This window comes from Aquarana catesbeiana, linkage group LG01 (genome assembly GCF_042186555.1).
Source record: "Aquarana catesbeiana isolate 2022-GZ linkage group LG01, ASM4218655v1, whole genome shotgun sequence".
Taxonomy (NCBI): domain Eukaryota; kingdom Metazoa; phylum Chordata; class Amphibia; order Anura; family Ranidae; genus Aquarana; species Aquarana catesbeiana.
The window spans coordinates 334835996-334848083 of record NC_133324.1 but is presented as its reverse complement, the minus strand read 5'-3'; the positions used below and the strand labels follow the sequence as shown (position 1 = coordinate 334848083).

General features: G+C 46.8%; 1 long non-coding RNA gene across 1 annotated transcript in view; it reads right to left on the bottom strand.

Moving 5' to 3' along the window:
• Nucleotides 1–11829, bottom strand: part of LOC141145194 (uncharacterized) — a 76609-nt gene extending 64780 nt beyond the window's left edge. Inside the window, exon 1 of the long non-coding RNA XR_012244525.1 lies at nt 11556–11829. This is a non-coding gene — a long non-coding RNA (uncharacterized lncRNA). The remainder of the gene's footprint in view (nt 1–11555) is intronic.
• Nucleotides 11830–12088: the final 259 nt, after the last annotated feature.

Sequence of the window (12088 nt, the reverse complement as noted above, 5' to 3'; positions counted from 1 at the left end):
GTTAGCGTAGTGCCTCCTCCTCACAGTGTTCAGCTAAAACTACAAGTTAGTGTAGTGCGACCTCTGCACAGTGTTCAGCTAAAGCTACAAGTTAGGGTAGTGCGTCCTCCTCACAGTGTTCAGCTAAAGCTACAAGTTAGTGTAGTGCATCCTCCCCACAGTGTTCAGCTAAAACTACAAGTTAGTGTAGTGAGATCTCTGCACAGTGTTCAGCTAAAGCTACAAGTTAGTGTAGTGCGTCCTCCTCACAGTGTTCAGCTAAAGCTACAAGTTAGTTTAGTGTGACCTTTGCACAGTGTTCAGCTAAAGCTACAAGTTAGGGTAGTGCGTCCTCCTCACAGTGTTCAGCTAAAGCTACAAGTTAGTGCTGTGCGTCCTCCTCACAGTGATCAGCTAAAACTACAAGTTAGTGTAGTGCGACCTCTGCACAGTGTTCAGCTAAAGCTACAAGTTAGTGTAGTGCGTCCTCCTCACAGTGTTCAGCTAAACCTACAAGTTATTTTTTTGCGAGCTCTGCACAGTGTTCAGCTAAAGCTACCTGCAGAAGGTTGGTGGTGTTTTCCTGATCCTATCACTAACGCAGGCAGCTAAATAAGCTACAAGTTATTTTTTGGCGAACTCTGCACAGTGTTCACCTAAAGCTACCTGTAGAAGGTTGGTGGTGTTTTCCTGATCCTATCACTACCGCAGGCAGCTAAATAAGCTACAAGTTAGTGTAGTGCGAGCTCTGCACAGTGTTCACCTAAAGCTACCTGTAGAAGGTTGGTGGTGTTTTCCTGATCCTATCACTACCGCAGGCAGCTAAATAAGCTACAAGTTAGTGTAGTGCGAGCTCTGCACAGTGTTCACCTAAAGCTACCTGTAGAAGGTTGGTGGTGTTTTCCTGATCTTATCACTACCGCAGGCAGCTAAATAAGCTACAAGTTATTTTTTGGCGAGCTCTGCACAGTGTTCACCTAAAGCTACCTGTAGAAGGTTGGTGCTGTTTTCCTGATCCTATCACTACCGCAGGCAGCTAAATAAGCTACAAGTTAGTGTAGTGCGAGCTCTGCACAGTGTTCAGCTAAAGCTACCTGTAGAAGGTTGGTGGTGTTTTCCTGATCCTATCACTACCGCAGGCAGCTAAATAAGCTACAAGTTATTTTTTGGCAAGCTCTGCACAGTGTTCAGCTAAAGCTACCTGTAGAAGGTTGGTGGTGTTTTCCTGATCCTATCACTACCGCAGGCAGCTAAATAAGCTAAAAGTTATTTTTTGGTGAGCTCTGCACAGTGTTCAGCTAAAGCTACCTGTAGAAGGTTGGTGGTGTTTTCCTGATCCTATCACTACCGCAGGCAGCTAAATAAGCTACAAGTTATTTTTTGGCGAGCTCTGCACAGTGTTCACCTAAAGCTACCTGTAGAAGGTTGGTGGTGTTTTCCTGATCCTATCACTACAGCAGGCAGCTAAATAAACTACAAGTTAGTGTAGTGCGAGCTCTGCACAGTGTTCACCTAAAGCTACCTGTAGAAGGTTGGTGGAGTTTTCCTGATCTTATCACTACCGCAGGCAGCTAAATAAGCTACAAGTTATTTTTTGGCGAGCTCTGCACAGTGTTCACCTAAAACTACCTGTAGAAGGTTGGTGGTGTTTTCCTGATCCTATCACTACAGCAGGCAGCTAAATAAGCTACAAGTTAGTGTAGTGCGAGCCCTGCACAGTGTTCACCTAAAGCTACCTGTAGAAGGTTGGTGGTGTTTTCCTGATCCTATCACTACCGCAGGCAGCTAAATAAGCTACAAGTTATTTTTTGGCGAGCTCTGCACAGTGTTCAGCTAAAGATACCTGTAGAAGGTTGGTGGTGTTCTCATACTACAGGCAGGCAGTTGATTTTTCTAGCTGCAGTATCAGTATATATATATATATATATATATATATATATATATATATATATATATATATATATCCCAGCTTAGTGCAGCTACAGGCCATTAGTATGTCTGGAAGGCCAACAAGGAGAGGCAGACAGTCACAAGCCAATAAAAGAGGGCAAGCAGGCTCTGTGTCTAGAGGCAACAGTGCTGGTCGTGGAGACGGTGCATACTCATCAGCCCGTGGCCGTGGGACACGCTTGGCCTTTTTTTCAGCAGCTGGCCGTGTTGAGCCGCAACATGCGGAAGACTTGGTCGAGTGGATGACCAAGCCGTCCTCATCCTCCTCATCCTCTCTCACCCATGCTCAGGGTACTTTGTCTGGCAAAGCAGCGGCCTCTTCCCTCGGCTCAATGTCATCAGTGACTCCTTCCCTAGCCCCACCATGTCCTCCTGAGGAGTCCCTCGAACTGTTTGACCACAGTGTTGGGTACATGCTTCAGGAGGATGCCCAGCGTTTGGAAGGCTCTGATGATGATACTGAGCTAGATGAAGGCAGTAACATGAGCACGGACAGAGGGGGTGCCCAAGAAGGACAGCAATCTGGCAGTCATGCTCCCCCTGCTGCAACATACTGCCAGGTTTGCTCCAGTGATGAGGAGGGAGAGGATGATGAGGTCACTGACTCAACGTGGGTGCCTGATAGGAGAGAGGAGGAGGAGGCACATCACCAACGAGGCAGGATGCCCTCCAGGGGCCAGCCTAAGGGCAGCACACTGACTGCATCACACCCCAAAGCTCCGCATGTGCAGGGCGCTGCAGTCTCTGCGCATTATTCAAAAAGTTCTTTGGTGTGGGCCTTTTTTGAGACGAGTGCATCAGATCGCACCAGTGCTATTTGCAACATATGTCTCAAGCGTATCTCACGTGGCCAAAACATCTCCCGCTTGGGCACCACATGCTTGACCAGACATATGTTGACCTGCCATGCAGTTCGTTGGCAAGCGTATCTAAAAGACCCACACCAAAGAACAAAGAGGACCTCTCCTTGCTCCTTATCAGCTGAGATCTCCAACCCCACTATACCTTCAGTCCTCTCTGAGACCTGCACTGAGAGGAATGTAGGTGTAGAATTAGGTGTGTCACAGCCAAGTACTTGTGGGCAATCTGCTTTCGGTACACCGACGTCAGATTGTACCAGGCAAATTTCCCTGCCCCAGCTGCTGCACCGCTGAAAGAAGTTCGCTCCCAGCCATCCACATGCCCAGCGGTTGAATGCTAGCTTGGCAAAATTGGTAGCACCTCAACTGCTGCCTTTTCAGTTGGTAGACTCTGCCCCCTTCCGTGAGTTTGTGGAATGTGCAGTTCCTCAGTGGCAGGTACCCAAACGCCACTTTTTCTCACGGAAGGCGATTCCGGCTCTCTACCAGCATGTGGAAGGCAATGCCCATGCCTCGCTGGACAGGGCGGTCAGCGGTAAGGTGCATATTACCGCTGACTCATGGTCCAGCAGGCATGGACAGGGACGTCACCTAAGTTTCACCGAACATTGGGTGACTGGCAGCTGGGAAGGATGCAGGACAAGGTGCAGTAGTGTTGGAGGTTGTTCTGCCATCACACCTCCAAAATGTTAATGATTGTGACACACCTCTCTCCTCCACCCCCTCCTCTTCTTCTTCCTCCATGGCCTCTTCCTGTGCTTTGTCCTTGGAACCAGCTGTGCTCCGTAGGCTTTCAAGGGGCTACGCAAGTACGCAGGCCAAAAGATGCAATGTGGTGCTTGAGCTGGTGTGCTTGGGGGACAGGAGCAACACTGGGGCAGAGGTTCTGTCAGCCCTGCAGGGGCAGGTTCAGAGGTGGTTAACGCCATGCCAACTTAAGGCAGGAATGGTGGTTTGCGACAATGGCACCAACCTCCTCTCTGCCCTCCGACAGGGACAAATGACCCATTTGCCCTGTTTGGCTCACGTCCTTAACTTGGTGGTGCAGCGGTTCTTGGGCAGGTACCCGGGCTTACAGGATGTCCTGAGGCAGGCCAGGAAAGTCTGTGTGCATTTCCGCCGGTCATATAATGCCAGTGCTCGGCTGACGGACCTCCAAAAGGAGTTTAACCTGCCCAAGAACCGCCTAATCTGTGACATGCCGACCAGGTGGAACTCAACGTTGGCCATGCTGCAGCGGCTGCACACGCAGCAGAGGGCCATCAATGAGTACCTGTGCGACTATGGCACCAGGACAGGGTCAGGGGAGCTTGTTTTTTTTTCCCCACGCCAGTGGGCCATGATCAGGGATGCATGCACTGTCCTGTCACCATTTGAGGAGGCCACGAGGATGGTGAGCAGTGACAGTGCATGCATTAGTGACACTATCCCCCTTGTCCACCTGTTGGAGCACACGCTGCGTGGAATAATGGACAGGGCACTTGAGGCAGAACAGAGGCAGGAAGAGGAGGACTTCCTTAGCTCTCAAGGCCCCCTTTATCCAGACAGTGTTCCTGCACGCCCGCCGATCACACAGGAAGAGGACGAGGTGGAGGAGGAGGATTGTGTCAGTATGGAGGTGGAGCCTGGCACTCAGCATTAGCAGCAGTCTTTAAGGGATCAGTCCCAAGAAACACATGGACTTGTACGTGGCTGGGAGGAGGTGGCTGCGGACCATGTCGTCCTTAGTGACCCAGAGGACTCCGGACCGAATGCCTCAGCAAACCTACGCTGCATGGCCTCCCTGATCCTGCAAAGCCTGCGTAAGGATCCTCGTATTCGTGGTATCAAGGAGAAGGACCAATACTGGCTGGCAACCCTCCTTGATCCATGTTACAAGGGTAAGGTTGCGGACCTTATCTTGCCGTCGCAGAGGGAGCAGAGGATGAAACATCTCCGGGAGGCCTTGCAGAAAGGTCTGTGCAATGCGTTCCCAGAGACTGGGAGGTTACAAACTCCTGTTTCTGAACAACGTGTTGTTGAGGCTTCGGTCAGTCAAAGAAGGAGCGGTGGAAAAGGTGGCCGTCTGACCGATGCGTTCAGACAATTTTTTAGTCCGCAGTCCCAAGGTATTCCAGCAACCATCGCCAGCGTCTGTTTTACATGGTGCAGGAATACCTAGGGGCAATATCTGACTTGGACACCTTTCCCACCGAAAATCCTCTGGGTTACTGGGTCTTGAGGATGGATCACTGGCCAGAGCTTGCACAGTATGCAATTGAGCTACTGGCCTGTCCTGCATCCAGCGTTCTTTCAGAATGCACATTTAGTGCTGCTGGAGGCTTTGTAACCGATCACAGGGTGCGTCTGTCCACCGACTCGGTCGATCGACTGACCTTCATAAAAAATGAATCAGTCTTGGATCACCACCAGCTACCAAGCACCTGATGCTGATGTAACCGAATAATTTTTTTTGAAATCTCAGATCCCTTCAAAGACTGCCTATGCTGATGCTGAGTGACTATCCTGAGTAATTATCCTCTTCCTCCTCAACTGATAGCTTGTAAGAACATTTTTGGCTCTGGGTGCCGCCACCAGTGCCTAAGGCCCAATTTTTCAGCCCCTGTTTAACAGGGGAGTGTAATTACAATTTTTGATGCAATACTTTGCAGCAGGGCTCGTTCCTGCGTTCCAACTAGAGTTTCTGTGAGGGGTTGCAGTGTTGTGGCACCAGCACCAGTGCCTAAGGCCCAATTTTTCAGCCCCCGTTTAACAGGGGCGTGTAATTACAATTTTTGATGCAATACTTTGCAGCAGGGCTCGTTCCTGCGTTCCAACTAGAGTTTCTGTGAGGGGTTGCAGTATTGTGGCACCAGCACCAGTGCCTAAGGCCCAATTTTTCAGCCCCTGTTTAACAGGGGCGTGTAATTACAATTTTTGATGCAATACTTTGCAGCAGGGCTCGTTCCTGCTTTCCAACTAGAGTATCTGTGAGGGGTTGCAGTGTTGTGGCACCAGCACCAGTGCCTAAGGCCCAATTTTTCAGCCCCTGTTTAACAGGGGCGTGTAATTACAATTTTTGATGCAATACTTTGCAGCAGGGCACGTTCCTGCGTTCCAACTAGAGTATCTGTGAGGGGTTGCAGTGTTGTGGCACCAGCACCAGTGCCTAACGCCCAATTTTTCAGCCCCTGTTTAACAGGGGCGTGTAATTACAATTTTTGATGCAATACTTTGCAGCAGGGCACGTTCCTGCGTTCCAACTAGAGTATCTGTGAGGGGTTGCAGTGTTGTGGCACCAGCACCAGTGCCTAAGGCCCAATTTTTCAGCCCCTGTTCAACAGGGGCATGTAATTACAATTCTTGAGCTAATATTTCACAGCAGGGCCCGTTTCTGCGCCCACCAAGAACGAGTGAGGACTTGCAGTGTTGTGGCACCAGCACCACCACCACCACCAAAGGCCCAATTTTTCAGCCCCTGTTAAACAGGGGCATGTAATTACAATTCTTGATCTAATATTTCACAGCAGGGCCCGTTTCTGCGCCCACCAAGAGCGAGTGAGGACTTACAGTGTTGTGGCACCAGCACCACCACCAAAGGCCCAATTTTTCTGCCCCTGTTCAACAGGGGCATGTAATTACAATTCTTGATCTAATATTTCACAGCAGGGCCCGTTTCTGCGCCCACCAAGAGTGAGTGAGGACTTACAGTGTTGTGGTACCAGCACCACCACCAAAGGCCCAATTTTTCTGCCCCTGTTCAACAGGGGCATGTAATTACAATTTTTGATCTAATATTTCACAGCGGGGCCCTGTGAGGGCTTACAGTGTTGTGGCCACAACAACACCTAAGGCCCAAATTTCTGCTGAGTATATAGGGCAGGCCCCTACTTTCAAACATCTAACTTACAAACGACTCCTACTTGCAAACGGAAGGAGACAACAGGAAGTGAGATGAAATCTACCCCTAGGATGGGAAATTCTCTCCTGTAAGAGTTAATATTGGAAAAACATTTCTCCTTTCCACTGATGCTTTATCACCAATCCTTGTTTCACAAAAAACCCCACATTTTCAAAAAAAAAATTGGGACAAAAAGTGAGGTGAAATCTTCTGAAGAGGAGCACAGACAGCAAAACAAATGTCACAGGGGTGATAACCCTTCCCTATGTTTTCCAAAAAGCTTAAAAAAGATTTTTTGGCTGGAGCTAAACACGTTAAAAATGTACCAGTTCAAAATTACAAACAGATTCTACTTAACAACAAACCTACAGTCCCTGTCTTGTTTGCACCGCCTGTATACTGCTGTTCAGAGTATATAGGGCCTGGTGGCCCCACACCTTTCCTTTTTTTAATTTGGGTGCGGGGTTCCCCTTAATATCAATAGAAGACCCAAAGGGCCTGGTAATGGACTGGGGGGTAACCATGCTGTTTGTCTCACTGATTTTCATCCATATTGCCAAGACCCGACATTACATTAAAGCCGCAAGCAGTTTTAAATTACTTTTTTTCCTTTAAAAAAGATATTTTGTGCAGGGACTGTTCTAAGCACAGGAAACACGCGCCACTTTACAGGCATACTATAGACACCCCCCAGGTACGATATTTAAAGGAATATTTCACTTTTTTTTTTTTTTTTTTACTTTAAGTATCATTATCCACTTCAGCCCCGGAAGAATTTACCCCCTTCCTGACCAGAGCGTTTTTTGCGATTCGGCACTGCGTGTCGCTTTAACTGATAATTGCGCGGTCGTGCGACGTGGCTCCCAAACAAAATTGACGTTCTTTTTTTCCCACAAATAGAGCTTTCTTTTGGTGGTATTTAATCACCTCTGCGATTTTTATTTTTTGTGCTATAAACAAAATAAGAGCGACAATTTTGAAAAAAACACATTATTTCTTACATTTTGCTATAATAAATATCCCCCAAAAATATATAAAAAAACATTTTTTTTCCTCAGTTTAGGCCGATAGGTATTCTTCTACATATTTTTGGTAAAAAAAAATCGCAATAAGCATTTATTGATTGGTTTGCACAAAAGTTATAGCGTTTACTAAATAGGGGATAGTTTTATGGCATTTTTATTAATATTTTTTTTTTACTAGTAATGGCGGCGATCAGCGATTTTTATTGTGACTGCGACGTTATGGTGGACATGTCGGACATTTTTGACACATTTTTGGGACCATTGTCATTTATACAGTGATCAGTGCGATTAAAAATGCACTGATTACTGTGTAAATGACACTGGCAGTGAAGGGGTTAACCACTAGGGGGCAGGGAGGGGTTAATCAGTACTAGGGGAGTGTTTTCTAACTGTAGGGGGGAGGGGCTGTATGTGTCACTAGACTGATCACTGCTCCCAATGACAGGTAGCAGTGATCAGTGACACTGGTCACTAGGCAGAACAGGGAGATGCTGTTTACATCAGCATCTCCCCGTTCGTCCTCTCCGTGAGGCGATCGCTGGTATCCCCGCGGTGATCGAGTCCACGGGACCCGCGACCCGACTCACGGAGCTTCCGGCCAGCGCGCGCGCGCCGCCGGCGGCGCGCACGCAATGGCACGGTGGGGAATTCAAATGAACGTACAGGTACGCCCATTTGCCCAGCCGTGCCATTCTGCCGACGTACATCGTCGTGCGCCGGTCGGGAACTGGTTAAAATCACTGCTCCCGAAAAAACGTCAGTTTTTACAACTTTTTGCATTGATACATGTCCCCTGGGGCAGGACCCAGGTCCCCAAACCCTTTTTAGGACAATACCATGAAAATTAGCCTTTAAAATGAGCACTTTTGATTTCGAACGTTCGAGTCCCATAGACATCAATGGGGTTCTAACGTTCGTGCGAATTTTCGGTCCATTCGCAGGTTCTGGTGCAAACCTAACCGGGGGGTTGTTCGGCTCATCCCTAGTGATCCACCACGAGAGAGTCAAAAGATTTACCGGAGAGATTGAACCCAAGTAGGTATACACCCAATGGGTCAATCAAGCTTGTGGGGCAATACACCCAGAGAAAGCTGCCATGGCAGGCACGACCTCCAGCCAGAAGACCAACTCGGACAATGAACCTCAATGGGGTGGGTATTAGACAGGAAACCGAATGGATAGATTCACCAATATAATATATTTGCAGAGAGAAATGGAAAGTAGGCACATAGCGTAATTCCGTTTTGAAATTGGAAAATATTTATTTATAAAAAAAGGAAATACACTCACATTTTAGTAGATAAAAAAGCGCTTGAAATAGAAAGCAGTGACTTCAGCAGAGCATCCCATTATTAGGTCATTAACATTATGTAGTTCAGATTATTAACATTATTGTATGTCATTACTATTATGCCATTTAGCTACTATTGTAGATTTCATTCACAAATTGGGCATCATTCGCACTGGCAGTGACATATACAGTATGTGTTTATATGTCTTTATAGGACATTCCTAAAGGCATATAAATGCATGTACTTACTTTAAATGGTGTCATTTACACTATGGGGGCTATTTACGAAAGGCAAATCCACTCTGCACTACAAGTGCAAACTACAATTACAAAGTGCACTTGAAATTGTACTGAAAGTGCACTTGGAAGTGCAGTCGCTGTAAATCTGAGGGGTAGATCTGAAATGAGGGGAAGCTCTGCTGATTTTATCATCCAGTCATGTGCAAGCTAAAATGCTGTTTTTATTTTCCTTGCATGTCCCCCTCGGATCTGCACTTCCAAGTGCACTTTCAGTGCAATTTCAAGTTCACTTTGCACTTGTAGTTTGCACTTGCAGTGCAAAGTGGATTTGCCTTTTGTAAATAACCCCCTATGTGTTTAGGTATATTTGGGTTATATGCGTTTAGAGAGAACAGAAATCTGAGTATCCAGATACAGATTAGATACTCTTAACACATGTACCCATACATAGAAATAGAGGAGAACCTTACTGTTCTGCATAAAAAAAAAAAAACAATGTTTTTAAAGTACATTTAGCCCATAATTACCCATTAGTGAACCTTAATAAATTTATATTAACTTCTTCCCTTAACTTTTTTGCTGAATTCCTGCTGGATTCATTCTTTACCATTTGTTTACCAACACAGGGCTCTGGGTTGTGATTGTATACAGCAGATCCCAGCCATTGGCTGGGATTGCTGATGGGGGGGCACGCATTTGCGAGCCCTAAACCCACAAGCAGGCATGGACATGAAGGTACATAACTTTGCTTGTGCGGGCCGCCTGTCCACAGTACATTGTGGCCCGGGAGCTCTGCAAATGGTTAAATGAGAAGAAGAAAAGGTTTACAACCACTTTAAATCACCCATCCATGCTGAACTGCATAGATGGATGAATCTGCAGTGCCAGCTATTGTATTGTGAGAGCTGGTGTTCTGCCGAGAAAGGTCCCACCGGCGGATAATGACACCCCTGTACTGCGCAGGCGCAGCGCTTGCGCAGTATAAACCACAACAGAACTGTCGAAAATAACCGAAGCTGAACAGCTGTGAGTGAGCTGTACACGGCGCCAGAGCAATGACTACGACATTGTGCCAGACGCTGCTGCACACTCCCGATGCTCGTGCTACTCTGCAAGGGGCGGGTGTATTAGTGTTATATCGTGTAAGGGGCGGATGGCTACAGAACAGGGCGAATTTTAAATTAATGGGCAGAGCTGTTTGCGGGGCGTGTGTAAAGAAATGAAGGGCGGGTTTTGCACCTATTTAAGTAACTAACACAATGAATTTATAACCACCCCTAAGTTATCAGCTTACACGATATAAGAGTAATACACCCGCCCCTTGCAGAGTAGCACGAGCATCGGGAGCCTGCGGCATCGTCTGGCACAATGTCGTGTTCATTGCACAGGCGCGCGGTGTACAGCTGACTCACAGCTATTTATGTTCGGCTATTTTTGGCGGCTCTGTAGTGAGTGTTTTGTACTGCGCAAGCTCTGCGCCTGCGCAGTACAGGGGGGCATTATCCGCTGGGGGACCTTTTTCGGCAGGACACCGGCACCCACAGGTGTGAAAATACCTGAGCAGTGCCACTGTCTGATTGGATGCACTCCACTGATCAGATACAATGCAATGCAGACACCTGTGGGGGGAAAAAATGCACATTTGCATTCCTGCAAAACCTGTGCATGTGTGTATTTTTTTTTTTTAACATGAACTTAGCCTTCAACTCTCACTCAGATTCTCTTAGTCTGTTCACATAGAGTTACCTCTATCTCTTGAGACACTTTCACTCAGCCTAGCATGCTCCCCCCAATGGAGACTACAAGTGGCTGGCTAGGCTGATGTACATTACACAAATATGTTCCACTGTAGTCACCATCAGGAAACCCACCCTGAGAAATGATACTTTACATTTACCTTATAACTGAATTTCAGTTCAAAGCCTTTTGCAACAACTGTGCAAACTTTGACTCCCACACCGCACAAAACAAGAAGTAGGGGGTTAAAGGTACGTCAACTGTTTCATGACTGAAGATTCAAAGTCTTTTTAAACCACATTAGCCTGAGAAAATAAGGCTTAAGAAACAATATGCCATTTCTGATGCAATGGTTGTGGTCTTCTTGTTCTGCTATTGTCACTTACTAACTTTATTCTAGGTAAAAAGAATTTTTGATCATGACAGCAATCAGCATTAAATCCACAGTAACTAGCCCCTATGAACATTTTATTTATTTTGTAAAGAAAGCATAAAGTGTGTTTCCACTTTTGCAGTCAATCAAACACCTACTTTATATATGTCCCCATTCACAAAGCATAACTTATAAAAAATATTTAAAATTTTCAGCTTACCTTTTTTAGGTGTTTTATTCTGGACCCTCCAGCAAGGAAAAACCTAGGTACCTCTATTTGTTTATGAGCCACCTACAATTCTACTTCCTCTTCCTTCCTCCGCCGGGATCTCCCAAGTTTCTGTCCTTGGACCTCTCCTATTTTCAATCTACACCTCCTCCTTGGGTCAGCTGTTAGCCTCCCATGGCTTCCAATATAACGTATACGCTGATGACATTCAAATCCATCTCTCCACCCCTCAGCTTACTCCATCAGTCTCCTCACGTATCACTAACTTACTAACAGACATGTCTGTATGGATGTCACACCACTTCCTCAAACTCAACTTATCCAAAACCGAGCTCATAATATTTCCTCCCCCACGTGCCTCTTCCCCTGACTTCTCTGTCAAGAGCAATGGCACAACCATCCACCCATCCCCACATGCCAGGGTGCTAAGTGTTATCCAGGATTCTGAACTCTCCTGGCCCCGCATCCAATCCCTTTCCAAAGCTTGCCGCCTCAACCTCTGCAACATCTCCAAACTATGTCCC